Consider the following 17,141-nt stretch of genomic DNA (forward strand, 5'->3'; position numbering starts at 1 on the left):
TCATTTCATGAGGCCTGTATTATCTTATTTCAAAACCAGACAAAGATACAATGAAAAAATTATATGCTAAGATTGCTGATAAACATAATGCACAAGTCCTCAACAAAATATTAGCAATACAATAAAAAGATCAAGCAGTATTTATTCCTGGGATGTAAGATTAGTTCAGTATCTGCAAATCTATTAATATGAACACCATGTAAACAAAATGAAGGATAAGGACTTCTGGCCAAGATAGAGGCATAGGTAGACACACCGTGCCTCCTCGCACAACCAAAAGAAGGACAATAAATTTAAAAACAAAAAACAGAAAATTGAACTGTATGGAAGTCTGACAACCAACGAGTTAAAGAAAAAACGCTCATCCAGCGGAGGAGGAGCAGAGATGGGCAGCTGGGCAGAGAGGACTTGCAGTAAGGCGGTGGCTGTAGGACTGGGGTGGGCAAGGTGGTCGCTGGAGGAGCTTGTGGTCCCACATTTATGTGCAGATAAACCAGGAGGAACAACTGGGGAGTGAGAGAGACCACGAAACACAGGGTTCCAGTGACGGAAAATAAAGTCTCAAACCTCTGACTGAAAAAACCTGTGGGAGTTGAGGCAGCAGGAGAAACTCCCAGCCTCACAGGAGAGTTCATTGGAGAGACCCACAGGGTCTTAGAATGTACACAAACCCATCCACTCAGGAATCAGCACCAGAAAGGCCCAATTTGCTTATGGGTAGCTGGGGAAGTGACCAAGAAAGCTGGCTGAGAGCTGAGCAAGGGGCATTGTTCCCTCTTGGACCCCTTTCCCACATATAGCACAAGAACGCAGCCAGGTGGGTTGCCCTGCCCTAGTGAACACCTAAGGCCCCACCCCTTACAACATAATAGGTATACCAAGACAAAAAAAAAAAAAAAAACATGGCCCAAATGAAAGAACAGATCAAAGATTCAACAATAGAACTAAGCAATAAAGAAATAACCAACATATCAGATGCAAAGTTTGAAACACTGGTAATCAGGATGCTCATAGAATTGGTTGAGTATAGTCACAAAATAGAGGAAAATGTGAAGGCTATGCTAAGTGATATAAAGAAAAATGCACAGGGAACCAACAGCGAAGGGAAGGAAACCAGGATTCAAATCAATGATTTGGAACACAAGGAAGAAATAAATATTCAACCAGAACAGAATGAAGAAACAAGAATTCAAAGAAATGAGGAGAGGCTTAGGAACCTCAGGGACAACTTGAAATGCTCCAACATCCGAATCATAGGGGTGCCAGAAGAAGAGGAAGAGCAAGAAATGGAACACTTATCTGAAAACATAGTGAAGGAGAACTTTCCCAATCTGGCAAAGAAAATAGACTTCCAGGAAGTCCAGGAAGCTCAGAGAGTCCCAAAGAAGTTGTACCCAAGGAGGAACACACCACAGCACATCATAATTACATTAGCCAAGATTAAAGATAAGGAGAGAATCTTAAAAGCAGCAAGAGAAAAGGAGAGCTGATTTCTCAGAAGAAACCTTGCAAGCAAGAAGGAGCTGGAGAGAAGTATTTAAAGTCATGAAAAGCAGGACCTACATCCAAGATTACTCTATCCAGCAAAGCTTTCATTTAGAATAGGAGACGAGATAAAGTGCTTCCCAGAGAAGGTCAAGTTAAAGGAGTTTATCATCACCAAGCCCTTATTATATGAAATGTTAAAGGAACTTGTCTAAGAAAAAGAAGATAAAAAACTATGAACAGTAAAATGACAACAAACTCACTACTATCAACAACCACATCTAAAAACAAAAATTAACTAAGCAAACAACTAGAACAGGAACAGAATCACAGAAATGAAGATCACATGGAGGGTTATCAGCAGGGAAGGGGAAGAGAGGAATGGGGGAAAAGCTACAGGGGATAAGTAGCAGAGATAATAGGTAGAAAATAGACCGGGGGAGGTTAAGAATAGTATGGGAAATGCAGAAGCCAAAGAACTTACATGTATGATCCATGCACATGAACTGAGGATGGGGGATGTGGGTGGGAGGGGGTGTGCAAGGAGGAGGGAAATAAAGGGGGGGACAGGGAAACTGTAATAGCATAATCAATAAAATATATTTTAAAAAATGAAGGATAAAAACATGATCATATCAATAGATTCAGAAAAAGCATTCAACAAAATCCAGCATCCATTTATGATTAAAAGTGGGAATACAGGTAATATATATTAACATAGTAAAGACCATATATTAGTGATTTTCAAACTTTTTATCTTATGGTGCACATAAACTAATTATTAAAATTCTGTAGCACACCAAAAATATATTTTTGCAAATTTGATTTTTAAAAAGTATAATTTTGATCCATTCACACAGAATGACTATTGTTTTGTTGGCTGTTGTTATTTTTCTATTTGACAATCTAAGGAAAAAGAGGACAGTGTCTCAGACTAAATAGGACTTGCATGTTTTAAAAATTGTTGTGGCACACTAGTTGAAAACCACTTCCATCTGTATGACAAACCCACAGCGAACCCCATAGTTAATGGTAAAAGACCAAAAGCACTTTCCTTAAGATCAGGAACAAGAAAAGGATGTCCACTTTCACCACTTCTATTCAACGTAGTATTGGAAGTCCCAGCCACAGCAATTAGACCCCTCCCCAAAAGACACAAAATGCACCCAAATTGGAAAGGAAGAAGTAAACTGTTATCATTTGCAGATAATATAATACTATACAGAGAAAAACCTAAAAAGTCCACCAAAAAACAACTGCAACTGATAAATGAACTCAGCAAAGTAGCAGGATACAAAATTAATATTCAGAAATTGGTTTCACTTTTGAACATCAGGGACCATCAGAGAAATTAAGAAAACAATCCTATTTACAATTGCATCAAAATAATACCTAGGAATAAATTTAACCAAGGAGTTAAAAGGCCTATAGTCAGAAAACTGTAAGACACTGATGAAAAAAACTGAAGATACAAATAAATGGAAGCACATACCATGCGCAATGGGTAGGAAGAATTAACATTGTTAAAATGTCCATACCACCCAAAGCAATCTATAGATTCAATGCAGTCCTTATCAAAATACTAATGACATTTTTCTAGAACTAGAACAAATAATTCTAAAGTTTACATGGAACTACAAAAGAAGCTGGATAGCAAAAGCAATCTTGAGAAAGAAGAACGAAGTTGGAGAACTTCGTGCTCCTTGATAGCAAACTATACCACAAGTCTACAGTAATTGACACAGCATAGTACTGGAATAAAAGTGGATATGTAGACCAATGGAACAGAACCCAGAACCCAGAAATAATCCCAGGCCTACCAAGATCTGTACGGAAAATTCCAGCCATAGTTACTACAACTGTGCAGCATTAATGTAGCCAAGAAGAGCAGACTAGAGTGTGCATGCATGAACAATGACAATTTCACTGTACTAGTCAGAGGGGGTGGTAGATGCCATTGAGTGAGCATGGATACTGTGTAGCTGTCGCATTCAGAATGAATCTGCATCAGATTTTGCATTAACATTTCTCCACGGAAACTACTTGGATGATTCAGAAGGCTTTCAGGGACAATGCAATGAATGCAGTGCAAATAAGAGTGTGGCACAAAGGTTCAAAGATGGTCAAGAATATGTTGAAAATGATTCACGTTCTGGAAGGCCTACAACAAGCAAAATGCCTGAGAATGTTGAACATGTACAGGCTGCAATCAACTAAGATCTGCAACTGACAGTGCAAGAACTAGAAGCTGATCTGGGGGATTCCAAAAACTATTGTGTCTGAGGTTTTGACACAGGATCTTGGTATTGAATGTGTCATGGCAAAATTTGTTCTACAGCTTCTGCTACCAGAGCAGAAGGAACATCATGTTGCAGTTGCTAATGACTTGATTTAAACCACTACCAATGAACCAGACTTCCTCAAGAAGGTCATAACCAGAGATGAATCCTGGTTCTATGGCTATGATCCAGAAAATAAGACCCAGTCATCCCAATGGAAGTTGCCTGGTTCTCCGTGTCCAAAGAAGGTGCAGTGAAGTCGCAGCAAGATCAAGACTGTGTTTTGAACAGTGAAAGAGACGCTGGGAGAACTGTGTGAGGTCCCAAGGTGCCTACTTTGAAGGGGACTGAGGTGTCATTGCCCTATGTACAATGTTTCTTATATCTTCTATCCTCTTCAATAAATGTCTCTATTTTTCATGTTGTGTAGCTGGAAACGACAGAGTATACAGTTAAATCATGACAAATGGGGCAAAAACATACAAAATAGGGTAAAGACAGTCTCTTCAAGAAATGGTGTTAGGGAAAATGGACAGATACAGGCAAAAAAACAAAACTAAACTTTCTTACACTATAGGGAAGAATACTCAAGATAAATTAAAGACTGCCCTGACTGGTGTGGCTCCTTTGCTTTGGAGTAGGCCCACAAAGCAAAGGGTCACCCATTCAGTTCCCAGTCCGGGTCCGTGCCTGGGTTGCAGGTTCAGTCCCTGGTCAGGGCTCATGCAAGAGCCAATCAATTGATATTTCTTTCTCACATCAATGTTTCTCACCTCATCTTCCTCCTTCCCTTCACTCCTCTCTAAAAATAAATAAAATCTTTTAATAAAAGAGAGATAAATTAAAGACTTAAATGTAAGACCCAAAACCATAAAATCCTAGAAGAGAACATAGGCAGTAAACTCAATGACACTGCTCTCAGTAACATATATATATATATATATATATATATATATATGGCTGTTATATATATAACGCACATATACATATCATATATATTATACATATATCAAATATATGATATATGATACACACTCATACATATATATATATATATATGATATGTCTCCTAGGGCAAAGGAAAAAGAAAAAATAAACAAATGGGATTACATCAAGTAAAAAGTTTTTGCCCAGCAAAGGAAACCATCAACAGAATAAAAAGAGAAAATATTTGCAAATGATACATCCAATAAGAGGTTAATGTCTAAAATATATAAATCACACAATTTAACACCAAAAAGACAAACAATTTGATCAAAAAATGGGCAGAGGACCTAAATAGACATTTCTCCAAAGGGGACATACAGATGGCAAAAAAACATTTGAAAAGATCACGGTCAGCATCACCAACCACCAGAGAAATACAATTTAAAACCACCATGAAGTACCACCTCACACCTGTCAGAATGGCCATCATCAAAAAATCAACAAACGTTTTGGTGAGGATGTGGAGGAAAGGGAACCCTCATGCACTGTTTGTGAGATTGCAGATTAGTGCAGACACCATGAAAAGCATTATGGAGGTCCCTCAAAAAATTAAAAATGGGCCCTGGCTGGTGTAGCTCAGTGGATTGAGCACGGGCCTGCGAACCAGACAATCGCGGTTCGATTCCCAGTCAGGGCACATAGCAGGGTTGCAGGCCGGTTCCCTGCAGGCCAGTTCCCAGCAGGGGATGCATGAAAGGCAACCATACATTGATGTTTCTCTCCCTCTCTCCTTCCCTTCCCCTCTAAAGACAAATAAATAAAAAATCTTAAAAAAAAAATTAAAAATGCTACTTCTAGGTATTTATCCAAAGAAATCTAAAACACCAATTTGAAAAGGTGTATGTATCCCTATGTTCCTTGTGGCATTATTTATGATCAGATAAAGAAGATGTGGTATGTACACAGGGTGGGCAAAAGTTGTAGTTGTGTGTATGGGAAACACAGAATTTATTCTCGTATTATTATTTATCATTATATTATTTTCCATACAAGCAACTGTAAACCTACTTTTGCTTTACCTGTGTGTAATGGAATATTGCTTAAAAAAGAACAAAATCTAACCATTTGCAACAACATGGATGGACCTAGAGGATAGTATGCTAAATGAAGTAAGACAGAGAAAGACAAATACCATATGGTTTCCCTTATATGTAAAATATAAAAAACAAAATAAATGTATAAACACAACAGAAACATACTCATTGATACAGAGAACAAACTGATGATTGCCAGGTGAGAGGAGGATTTGGGGGCTGGGTGAAAAAGGTGAATGGATTGAAAAGTACAAATTGGTAGTTACAGTCATGGAAACATAAAGTACAGCTTAGGGAATACATATAGTTAATATGGTGTCAGGTGGGCGCTAGATATATTGAGGGGATCACATCATAAGTTGTATAAAGGTCTAACCACTTATGTAGTATACCTGAAACTAATGTAATATTGAATGTCAACTGAAATTAAAAAATAAAACATGTTTTCAGAGGAAAGAACATTACACAATTTTTAAAAAAGGAGTGAAGTACCCCTGGCTGGTGTGGCTTAGTGGAATGAGTGCCTGCCTGTAAACTGCCTGTCGCCAGTTCAATTCCCAGTCAGTGTGCACGCCTGGGTTGCGGGCCAGGTTCCCAGTGGGGGGAGCACAAGAGGCAGCCACACACTGGTGTTTCTCTCCCTCTCTTTCTTCTTCTCTTCTCCTCTCTCTAAAAATAAATAAATAAATAAATGTTAAAAAGGAGTGAAGTACTGATAGATGCTACCACATGGAAGAACCTTGAAAACATTATGCTAAGTGAAAGCTAGACATAAAGGTCACCTATAAAAGGTGCATGCTTCTGTTTATACAAAATGTCCAGAATAGGCACGTGTGTAGGAACATAAAGTAAATTAGTGGCTACCAGGGCCTAGGAAAAGGAGAGAATGGACAGTGATTGCCAGTGGGTATGGGTTCTCCTTTGGGGGTGACGAAAACGTTCTGTAACAGTGGTGGTGGCTGCACAGCTCTGTAAACACAGCAACAACCACTCAACTGTGCGCTTTAAAGGAGTAACTTGTAAGGTATGTGGATTATATTTCAACAAGCTGTTTTTTTAAATGGTATCTGCACATACAGAGCATGGAACTTTCCCCATGGACATACGGGAGAGAAGAGCAGAGAGCTCTGGAGTATTTGTGGCGGTACTGTTGTAACAGCAATGATCTTGTAGGGCAGCCACCGGTGGAACGCTAGTGACAATGATCTGGATCTGTGTGTGCCGATGTGAAAAGCTGTCAGTGGTCTCTTGTTTGGAAAAATACACAAGAAACTTGGCAGTGGTCACCTTTGGGAAGTAACAAGGAGGGGAAGCATCTTTTCTGTGCTCTTAAGTCACGATGAATGAGCTTATGCTAATCTTATGTAAAGGAAAGCCAAGCACACTTTGGCTCTGACCTGAGTTGCGAGCCACAGGGTTGGGTGCGATGTCCCTTGTGCTGCTGCAGTGCTGCTCAGAGCAGGACCCACAAGCTGCTTCTGGTCCACTACCAGACACATGCAGAAAATGAGAGCAAGCACTTAGGAATATCCAGCCAGCTGCCAATCATTTAAAGCCCTGAATTGAATGAGAAAAAAATTAGTGTGTATTTTATAGGTCTTTTTCATTTCATTTTTCTAGTAACTAGTTGTTATTGTACTTCACAAAAATATCAGTCCATAACAGAGTGAAATCTTTAAAAAACTGCTCTTTACTATAGATAGTTCGAGGAAACCTGTTCTAGAGGCACACATTTAGTAATGTGATACAAGAATTGACCCTGTTGAATTAAAGAGACTACTGGGGTAGCCAAGATCATACAGTACATGTGATTTTGGATTCTTCTTTATTCATTTACCCATAAAAACATTTTTCCATGTCTTTAAAATTTCTTCAAAGCATTAGTGACTATAATAAAGCCCATATATGAGGGGGGACCCCAAAAAACCGAATTACCTCCTGGAGGGTGGGTCTCTGTAGTACAGGCGTCCCCCGCTAGGTGACTGTTCTAGGAACCCATCTGTGTCAGTGTCCCAGCTGGTGTTGTTGTGAGAAGCTGTGTTTGGCTTCAGTGAATTTTTTTTTGAAGACTCAGTGTGTTTGCCCATGTCCTGATGGGTGATTTACGAGCGCACTTTCTCACACCATGCCGAGCGTTCCACAGTTTTTGACCAACAATGGCAGACCCCGGTGCCCCACCCTCCCTACGCACCTACTCTCTCCCCAAGCAACTTTGTTTCCCAGGATGAAAAAAGCCCTCAGAGGGAAATGTGTTGCTGATGTGAAGAGGTGAAAAGAAAAAATATATAAGTAAAAACGTCAGAAGCACTGAAAGGCATCAAAATTGATGAGTTCAGCCCTGGCTGGTATGGCTTAGTGGACTGAGCGCCAGCCTGTGAACCCAAAGGTCGTTGGTGCAAGAGGCAACTGTATCTCTTGCACACTGACGTTTCTCTCCCTCCCTTCCCCTCTTCCCTAAAAACTAAATACGTAAAATCTTTTTAAAAAAATTGATGAGTTCAAAAACTGTTTTGAGCAGTGGAAAAACTGTCCAGATAGGTGTATTATATCAAATGGAGAGTACTTTGAAAGTGACTACTAAAGTTTAAACATTTAAGAATAAATAAACAATTTTTATAAATGAATTTCAGTTTTTTTGTATCCCCCCCTTGTATTTACTGTATTTAACATTCCTACAATATTGAAGTTCTTTTCTATTTTCACTATGATTAATAATTCTGTAATGATATCTTTGTATAAATCTTTACTTACTTTTAATTATCTCCTTAGAACAGAAAGCTAGAAGAGAAGTAACTAGAAAAAACAAGAACTTTAAAATATCATTTTTCTTAATTATAATACATATTTATTATAGGAAATATTTTAAGAGAAGCTCTGACCTGCATGGCTCAGTGTTCTACAAAGTGAAGGTCACCAGTTCAACCCCTCATCAGGGCACATGCCTGGGTCGTGGGCTGGTCCCCAGTTAGGGTGTGAGAGGCAACCAATGGATGTTTCTCTCCCTCTTTCTCCCTCCCTTCCCCTCTCTCTGAAAATAAATAAAATCTTTTTGAAAAATATGTTAAGAGCAAAAAAAGAGGTGAAAATAATTCATGATTCCATCACAAAATGATAACCACTCGAAACATTTTTATGTAATTTCTTCCAATCATATTTGTTTGGGTCTTTTTTTAAAAAAAAGATTTTATTTATTTATTTTTAGACAGAGGGGAAGGGAGGGAGGAAGGGAGGAAGACATTAATCTGTAGTTGCCTGGCACGAGCCCCCTGCTGGGGGTCTGGCCTGTAACCCAGACATGTGCTGTGACTGGGAACTGAGCCAGTGACCTTTTGGTTTGTAGGCCAGCACTCAATCCACTGAGCCACACCAGCCAGGTTGAATCATATTCATAATTAGAATCATGTTATGCATATTATTTTGTAACCAGCTTTTTCTCACTTAGCATCATAAACATTTTCCCATATTAAATGAGATATGCCATAATTTAACTAATCAATCCACTACAATGTAACCATCTTAGATGGTTTAAGTTTCGATATGTAAAAGAATGCTGTGCTGCAAATCCTTTGTGGCATTGTTCTCTCTTCTTCTAGGGAACGGACACTCCTTCCCTCCACCTGACAGGTGGGGTTACTGGATGGTGGAATCAGCCTCGCACTGACCATACCTTGGGCTCAGGACTCTTGTATAGACACTAGATCCCTTTCCCCTCTACCATGGGAATTTAAATTCTGAGGGCAGAACCCAGGAAGGGAAGCCAGTTGGAGCTGAGTCACCAGCTGGCATCACCCTGGAGAGATGGCCACCAGTTTCTGGCACTGGGGCCACCCAGAAGGATCAGTGCATCATCTTCTCCAGGTCAAATCATCTCATTCCTTATAACTCTGAGTGCCACTCAGCATCTCCCAACAGATCAAAGCTCCTTGGACTGTGTTTTGTCATTTACGAAGATTCTGTCCTGACTTGTTCTTGCACCTAAATCTTTGTGCCCATGTTTACTTCCTTGGAGTGTATTTCTAAAAGGGAAGTTGCTGCATCAAAAGGTAAGCACTTTATATAGAATTTTTTTTTTACATGTGGCCTAATTTCCTCCAGAGAATCTGTACCAATAGCAGAAAGAAGGAGTTTCCAGAAGGAGAGAGAAGAGTGGTTTACCCTGCTGGGGCCAGCGGTCCAGGGTCCAGAAAGCAGCTCAGCCAGACTCTTGCAAATCAATGCAAAGCTGCCCTCACTGTGGCTTGCAGAATCTCTCAGTTGCCTTTCCAACAGTGTTGCATAAGAGAAAATCTTTTCTCCAAAAGAATAATATGGATTGCCAAATACACTATGGTACCCTGGACTAGATCCTGGGACAGAGATAGGACTTTAATAGGAAAATCAAGTAAAATCTGGGACTTGGTTAACAGTTATATGTTAATATTCATTGCTTAGTTTTGGCAAATGTGATGTAAGATATTAACCTTAAGGAAACTGGGTGAAGGGCAAACAGGAACCCTCTGAACTATCACTTTTGCAACTTTTCTGCAAATTGAAAACTGTCCCCAAATTAAAAGGTTATTTAAAGTTGTACTGTACAACACAGGCTTGTGTGGCTCAGTTGGTTGGAGGGTCATCCTATAACCAAGGGGTTGCGGGTTTGATTCCTGGCCAGGGCACATACCTAGGCTGCAGGTTCCGTGTATGATCCCAGGTCTGGGCGTGTACAGGAGGCAACTAATCCATGTTTCTGTCCCTCTCCCTCCCTCTCTATCTAAAAGCAATGAAAGCCCTGGCTGATGAGGCTCAGTGGACTGAATGCCAGCCTGCAAACCAAAGGGTCGCTGGTTCAATTCCCAGTCAGGGCACATGCCTGGGTTGCAGGCTGGGTGCCTGGTGGGTGGCACACAACGGGCAACCACAACGTTGTGTTTCTCTCCCTCTTTCCCTATCTCTAAAAATAAATATATAAAATCTTTAAAAAATAAAATAAAAGCAATGAAAAAATTCCTTTGGTGAAGATTAAAAAATGTTGTATTATACCAATTTATAACCCCACTAAGAAGGATTAGAAGTGTGGCAGTCTTACCACACCCTTGCCAGCAGCAACTGTTTTTAAAAATTCAGTCCTTCAACAAATATTTATTAACTGCCCTCTTAGATGTGCCAGGCACTACCTGAGGTACTTGGGCTCCATCATTAACAAAAGCAGATGCAGAGCAAGGCCCATCCGGCCGCTGACAGCACCGCAGGTAAAGACGGGTGCGCGAGCACGTCAAAGGTTGTGAGCACTTTGGCAAAAGCAAAGAGCGTAATAAAGGATACCACGGTGAAGAAGAGGAATGAGGGGTGGGCTGCAATTTTTAATGGGGTGATCAGGAGAGGTTTCACTGAGGAGAAGACATCTCAGCGATGACTTGAAAGAGGTGAAGAGTAAGCCATGTACATGTCTGGAGAAAAGGTTTGAGAGATAAGATGTGGAAAGACACGTCATGTATAACCTTGTAGATGTCATATGAGGTGTAGCAGAGACACTGACCCAAAACTTCATTTACTCTGCTACATCTCCCAGCTCCCTTGCAGTTTAGGTGGGACTGTATGACTGACTTGGGCCAAAATGTGAGTGGAAGCAGTGTGTCACTTCAAAGTCTGGCGATAAAAATTCCAGTCCTGGCTGGTACGGTTCAGTGGATTGAGTGCCAGCCTGCAGAACAAAAGGTCGCCGGTTCAATTCCCAGTTAGGGTGACTGGGATTTCTTGTAACTTTTGTGCTGTAATATCATGATGGCTTTGATAACACTACTGATAGAAATTATTTTGGCTCCCTTATAATCTTATGGAGCCACCATTGTGGGCTGTCCATTGCGGATTGAAAATTCTTATGTGGTACATAACTGCATGTCACAATGTTTGATATTTGCATGTATCGCCACAATGATGATAAATGCTTCCCAGTCTTGAATGATTATATTCAAAGCACCTATGAATCTTGTTAAAATGCAAGTTGTAACTAGCAGGTCTGGAGTGGGCTGAAATTCTTGGCAGCTCTACAGTCTCCCAGGTGATGCCCACACTCAAGTAGCCAGGGGCCGGACACCCCCAGCTAGCTCCAGATGAGCCCTGCCTTCCTCTGTAGCCTTCCGAACAGGGTAGGGTGGGGGAGAGGGCTCCAGCTTGGAGTTTTGAAAACCTGTCTTTCCCTCTTCTGAAACATTGGAGCCTCCTATTTTTACCTCCAGTTTTTTGACACATCTTCTGTTCTCCAAAATTCCTCACAGACGGGGGCAAGGCCCCCATAACCATCTGTGCACATTCCCCCCGTGCCGCCCCGAACTGCACAGGGTGGAGATAGGAAGTCATGGAACGAACAGGCTGTAGATTTGATTCTCACCTTTCCAGAACTTTACTTCTCTTATTTCCGCTTTCAATATCTGTCTCAGGAGAAAAACAGGAAGAAAATAGGAGTTGGAAATTGTTTCCCCTTTGTCTACTTCACCTGCTTCAGCAGAGGACTCTTCTTGAGCCCTTTCTTGATACTCTTGCTTATTCTAAATGTGACCAACCTCCCCCTGGCCCTGCCATAAGAGAAAACTCCAAAATGTTCCACAAACCTCTGCCAGGCTTTGGGCTTCCCGGTACTACCCCAACAGGTTTATACCCCTGTGGATTTGCTCTTGGTTATGCGTGGCCCTCTTGTCCCGCAGGGGATGGAAAGAGAGGGGCTTTGAGCCAGGCACCATTATTTGCATTACCTCTTGTAATCTTTGCAGCACCTTCTGAGTATCACTTTCACATTTTCACTGAGGAAACTAAGGCTCAGAGAGGGTCAGTGACAATCCTAAGATCACACAGCTAGAAATGACTGAGCTGAGATTAGGTTTTAGCTTTGTCTAACCCAGCCTTCTCTCCTGGCTTTCTCTAAACCTGAGCAATTCCAAGGCCTGTGTGTGACCGGATCTCTGAGTGGCCGTTTCTTCCTCATTAGCACTTTCAAACGTTGAATTCATGAGGGTATTGTCCTAACTATGCTCTGGAGTCCTTCGTCACTCCAGTATCCCTGCGATCACACAGTCAGGGTTCTATTCCTGGGCAACAGTGAAACCGTTTTCTCCCTTCACCCTTCGCTGGGTACAGACAGGCCTGGGCTGGAACCCCATGGCTGCTTCTTGCTATATGAATATGAATATGCTCTTTAACCTCTCTGATCTTCACTTTTGTCATCTGTAAAATGAGGGTGATAATTCTACATCAGGTGCGCTATTGTATGATGATGAAAATAATGTATACAATGCCTTTCTGAGTGCCTGGTACAAAACAGGGATGAAAACAAAACAAGGTCATACCCCCTTCGGCCCCAACTTCTTCTCTTTCTCATGGGTCAGGCCTCAGGCAACCTCTCACTGGCCTGTGTCTTCTCAGCAACACGGGCCTCCAGGGGCAGGCCTGTTGTGACTAAGATAGAGGGCTCCAAACCTCCCAGCCCTCACTGAGAGGAGGGGCTGAAGCACACACTGTTCCCTGTGGAACTGGGGACCTTACCAGGATAGACAGCAAGAAGTTATCAACCAGTCTGTGCAACACGTGTGAGTGGAGAGTCTGGTGGAAGAACCAGAGCCTGCTGGGACCCCAGCGGGCAGACCGGCACTGTGCAGGAGGGCCACCCCTCGTCACTTCCCAACACCCTATTATAAGTGCCCAATAAGTGTTTGTTGAATGAAATTACTCGCTGTGAATAGGGGCTGAGGCATCAGGAGAAGAGTGGTGATGGCCCGGCATCAACCCTGAGTGGCAGCTGAAGCTACTTCCACAGACCTGCTGGAGATGCGGTTGGGTAGGTGACAGGGCTGAAGGAGAAAAAAAGTCTTTCTCATTGATGGTTACCTCTGCCAGTTCTTGTCAACCTAAAAATTAATTTAAAACGATAGAATAAAAATAATGAAATACAGTGGAGAACTTCAGCTTTGAGAACACAGACATCCAGATGGGTGAGGGACCCTGTTGCCAGGCTACCTCTCCCCTGTGGAGCCTCTGTCTGATGAGGAGGCTGGTGCAGGTTACGACCAGCTTCTCCTTTTATTCTGTCTCCGAACAAGCTGCCACCCTCAGGCCTCTGCATTTCCACAGAGACTTCTCTACCTTTTAGCAAATGAGGCAGGTCCTTGACCCTTTCTATCACCCTGTGAAAGATGTTTAACTTGGTCTTTCGTCCCCTTGCCCCTGCCAGTCCTCAGAGTCAGTCTGATAACTGTCACAAGGCACGTGCACACAATCACGGCATTCTGGAGAAAGGCCACACATTCACTAACATGCTTAGTGAGTGACAGAGACACCCCCTCCTCTCTAACTGTAATGAGGAAGATGGGAGAAGGAGCATTGAGCTTTGTCCACCCTGCTCCTTTACATCTCCCTGCCTTCCCCGTATCAGTGGTGCCAGGGCTCCCTTCTACGTGCTCCAGGTACACAGCCTTCTGTTGCTTAGCAATGGCATGCCTCTTTCTGGACTTCAGCAACCACCTTGAAGTTCCCAGCAGGAAAGCCAGGCTGTACCTCCAGGAGCAGCTGCTGCTGCTGCTGCTACTGCTGCTGACAGGCCATTAGTAGGAACAGGCCCAAAAATGAAACCCAAGTTTTCTTTTTAACACTCAGGACCCACAGTGGCTCTTGGAGAGTCCTGTCATGCTCCCCTGGCTCCCTTTTCTACATTGGGCTTCTTACCTCATGTGCCTGCCCTTCTCTCTGTCCTGGGGCTCTGAATCTGTCTGTATGGTCTCTCCTTCTCTTGGAGCTTGAGGCCCATTGTCCTTTTGTCCCTGCTGTAATGCCATATCCATGTGTCTCTGGGTCTCTGTGGCTGCCCCAACCTCTCTGTGGGCCCCTCCTGCTTAGACAGTACAACTTACAGTCTCCCCTTCACTGACACAATCCCCCTACTCACTACCTCCAAGGGCATGACCCCATGTTGCTGTAACAACCATGATCACACCCCTTGTTACAAGAGAACAGGAGGGCGGCACGGAGGAGGCCCCCAGAGAAATCCTGCTCTGGTCACTTAGCCTGCCCTGGACTTTAGCTTCAGTGGACACTGACCTTAGGGTTCTGGCAAATGAGAAGAGGACTAGGCCTGAAAAAGAAAGCAGGTCCTTCCTGCTGCCTCCTCTCTATCCTCTCAGCTGCAAGACCAGAGACTTCAGGAGAGTCCCTTGAAGAAGCTCCCACCTGTGATTGATAGCAGGCACCTGCACACTCCCAAACAAGCGCTTCCGTCCCCAGCTAATAGAGTGCTCTCCAGTCGCTGTCTGTGTCCCCTGACTTGACCTCCTTACCCATACTCCCTGCCACCCCATTCCCTTAGGCCTCGATGCTTGGGTCTGACAATACTGTCTCTGGGTTAAGAACCAGGACAAGAATGCAGCCAGCAAAGAGACAGCTGAGAGAAAATACTCACAGAGTAAAGGGAGAGAGGTGGAGCTCAGCTCCCAGGCGGGCCTGGTTTGACAGATCCTGAAATGAGGGCGTGAGAGAAGCTTGGGGAGGGGGGCGGGCCCTAGATTCTGCCTTCTAGCAGAGGAAGCAGGCAAACAGCAGATGGAACAGAGGAGGCAGGAGGCCAGACCGAGTGACCTCACCCAAACTCTGTTGCCTGCTGCTATTGCAACCTGGCGAGACTCCCAGCTCTCCTGGGTCCCCAAGTAGGAGAGCTTTTTATAGTTCACTCCCCAACTTTGGTTTGAATAATTAAACAAGATGGACAGAAATAGCAACTGGACAGCAAAGGCAGTTATTTTGGGGTTTTCTGGAACACACAGTGCTCCTGGGCAACACCCCACCCCTTCAGGGGGAGGAGCCAGCACCAAGGCCAAGGGGAGACTGGGAGATTCTTGAATCTCCCCCCCACCATCTCACTCCCTACCTTGCCCTTCAGGAGGGTCTCACTGCTTCTTTCTGATTTTCAAGGAGGGAGAGGGCTCTCACTACCTCTTGCTCATAGCTCCTCCCCGATAGGAAGTCCCTTCTATTGTCTGTCAGCCCTTCTACTTCAGAGATGGAAGCAGATATTGACAATGAAGTCAACAAGCAGCTACAAAACAGGCTGAACCAGGACCAGGTGGCTACTGCTCCTCTGGCCAAGAAGCTGGAATCAGGTTTAAGAGGTCTTGTGTCTCCTGCCCCCACTATAACTATTGTAAAGCTGTGGAGGGAATGTAGGTTGGGGTGGGGGGGTGAGAGGCAGAGCTAGAGAGAGGAATTGGCAGGGGATGGAGGGGCAGTACAAACTAGGATCCAGAAAAGAAAAGGCCATACATGGATTAGTGTCTGACTGAGGAACTCTGAAGGGGCGAGAAGCCCTCCTCTTCCGGCTCCCTTTCGGTGTCCTGTATTCCTGGCAGAAGCCCAGCGTAGGTTTCCGGGGACAGGGTTTTAGCAGCTGAGTTGGGGATGGGGAGAGGTGAGGAGGCCCCCTCAAGTCTCCATTGCTGGCCATTCAGTTGCGGCTTGTTTGCATAATACTTTTGGTTCAACCACAGAGATTAGGGCCTCACTTCATCTCTACCTGAGGCTCTACCACTGATCTTAAAACCTGGGCACAGAGGGACATTTCTATTTTCTCCCTTTGGTTAAAACTTCAGGGGTGGGTTTGGAGGTCAGATTTCAGGAAACACTGATATCATTCATTCATTCACTTATTCATTCAGAAAACATTTTTAAAGCACTAGCTATAAGCCTCCCATTGTGTTGGTGCTGGGAATAGTATTAGCAAGGTCCTTTACTCAGGAAGCTCATAGTTCAGTGGGGGAAATGGCTATCTTAAAACCTATTCCCCATTATTATTGTGGGTTTGCTATGCAATACATATCATACAAGTACTTCAAAGAAATTATCCCATTTAATCTTCATAGCAAGTATATGGCCTAAGAAGCATTAGCCCCATTTGACGATTATTAGAACTAAAATGAAGAGACATGTCCAAAGTCACTCAGCTACTAAACAGTATAAATGGGATCGGTACCCAGGTTTACATGACTGCAAGTTCTGTGCTCTTAACACTGCCCTGGGGTCACAAATGCATGGAAGGAACATGCAGGTTTATTAAATGTTATGGGTGTTCAAAGAGAGAGATTGTCTTTAGTTGCGGGTGTGCTATGCATGCTCAGTGAGGCAATCAGGGAAAGCCTCCTAAAGGAGGTGGCCTTGTACTGGCCTCTATTCATATCCACTAAGTGTCTTTTTTGTTGTTGTCGTTTTTTTTATCCACTAAGTGTTCACTTGGTATCCCCAGCACCAAGAACAAAACACTTAGTGGATAAAAAACCAAAAACACTTTGTGGATATGAATAGGGGCCATGCTGGACAGGAACAGAGGAGAGGCTGAAATTGCAAA

The 17,141-nt window shown here is 43.1% G+C and overlaps 1 long non-coding RNA gene across 4 annotated transcripts; it reads right to left on the bottom strand.

The window, feature by feature from the left end:
• Nucleotides 1–4,846: 4,846 nt before the first annotated feature.
• LOC119039796 (uncharacterized) lies at nt 4,847–15,417 on the bottom strand. Of its 4 annotated transcripts, none has more exons than XR_008391815.1 (5): nt 15,207–15,417; nt 13,574–13,662; nt 12,153–12,192; nt 7,183–7,342; nt 4,847–6,454 (listed from the first exon to the last, which is right to left on the bottom strand). It is a non-coding gene; the product is annotated as an uncharacterized LOC119039796 (long non-coding RNA). The 4 variants fall into 4 exon arrangements; XR_005080690.2 differs by having other exon boundaries at nt 13,485–13,662; XR_008391816.1 differs by lacking the exons at nt 4,847–6,454; nt 7,183–7,342 and adding exons at nt 10,866–11,211; nt 11,301–11,465 and having other exon boundaries at nt 13,485–13,662.
• Nucleotides 15,418–17,141: the final 1,724 nt, after the last annotated feature.

This window comes from Artibeus jamaicensis, unplaced genomic scaffold, assembly GCF_021234435.1.
Source record: "Artibeus jamaicensis isolate MK-2021 breed Jamaican fruit bat unplaced genomic scaffold, CSHL_Jam_final contig_447, whole genome shotgun sequence".
Classification (NCBI taxonomy): domain Eukaryota; kingdom Metazoa; phylum Chordata; class Mammalia; order Chiroptera; family Phyllostomidae; genus Artibeus; species Artibeus jamaicensis.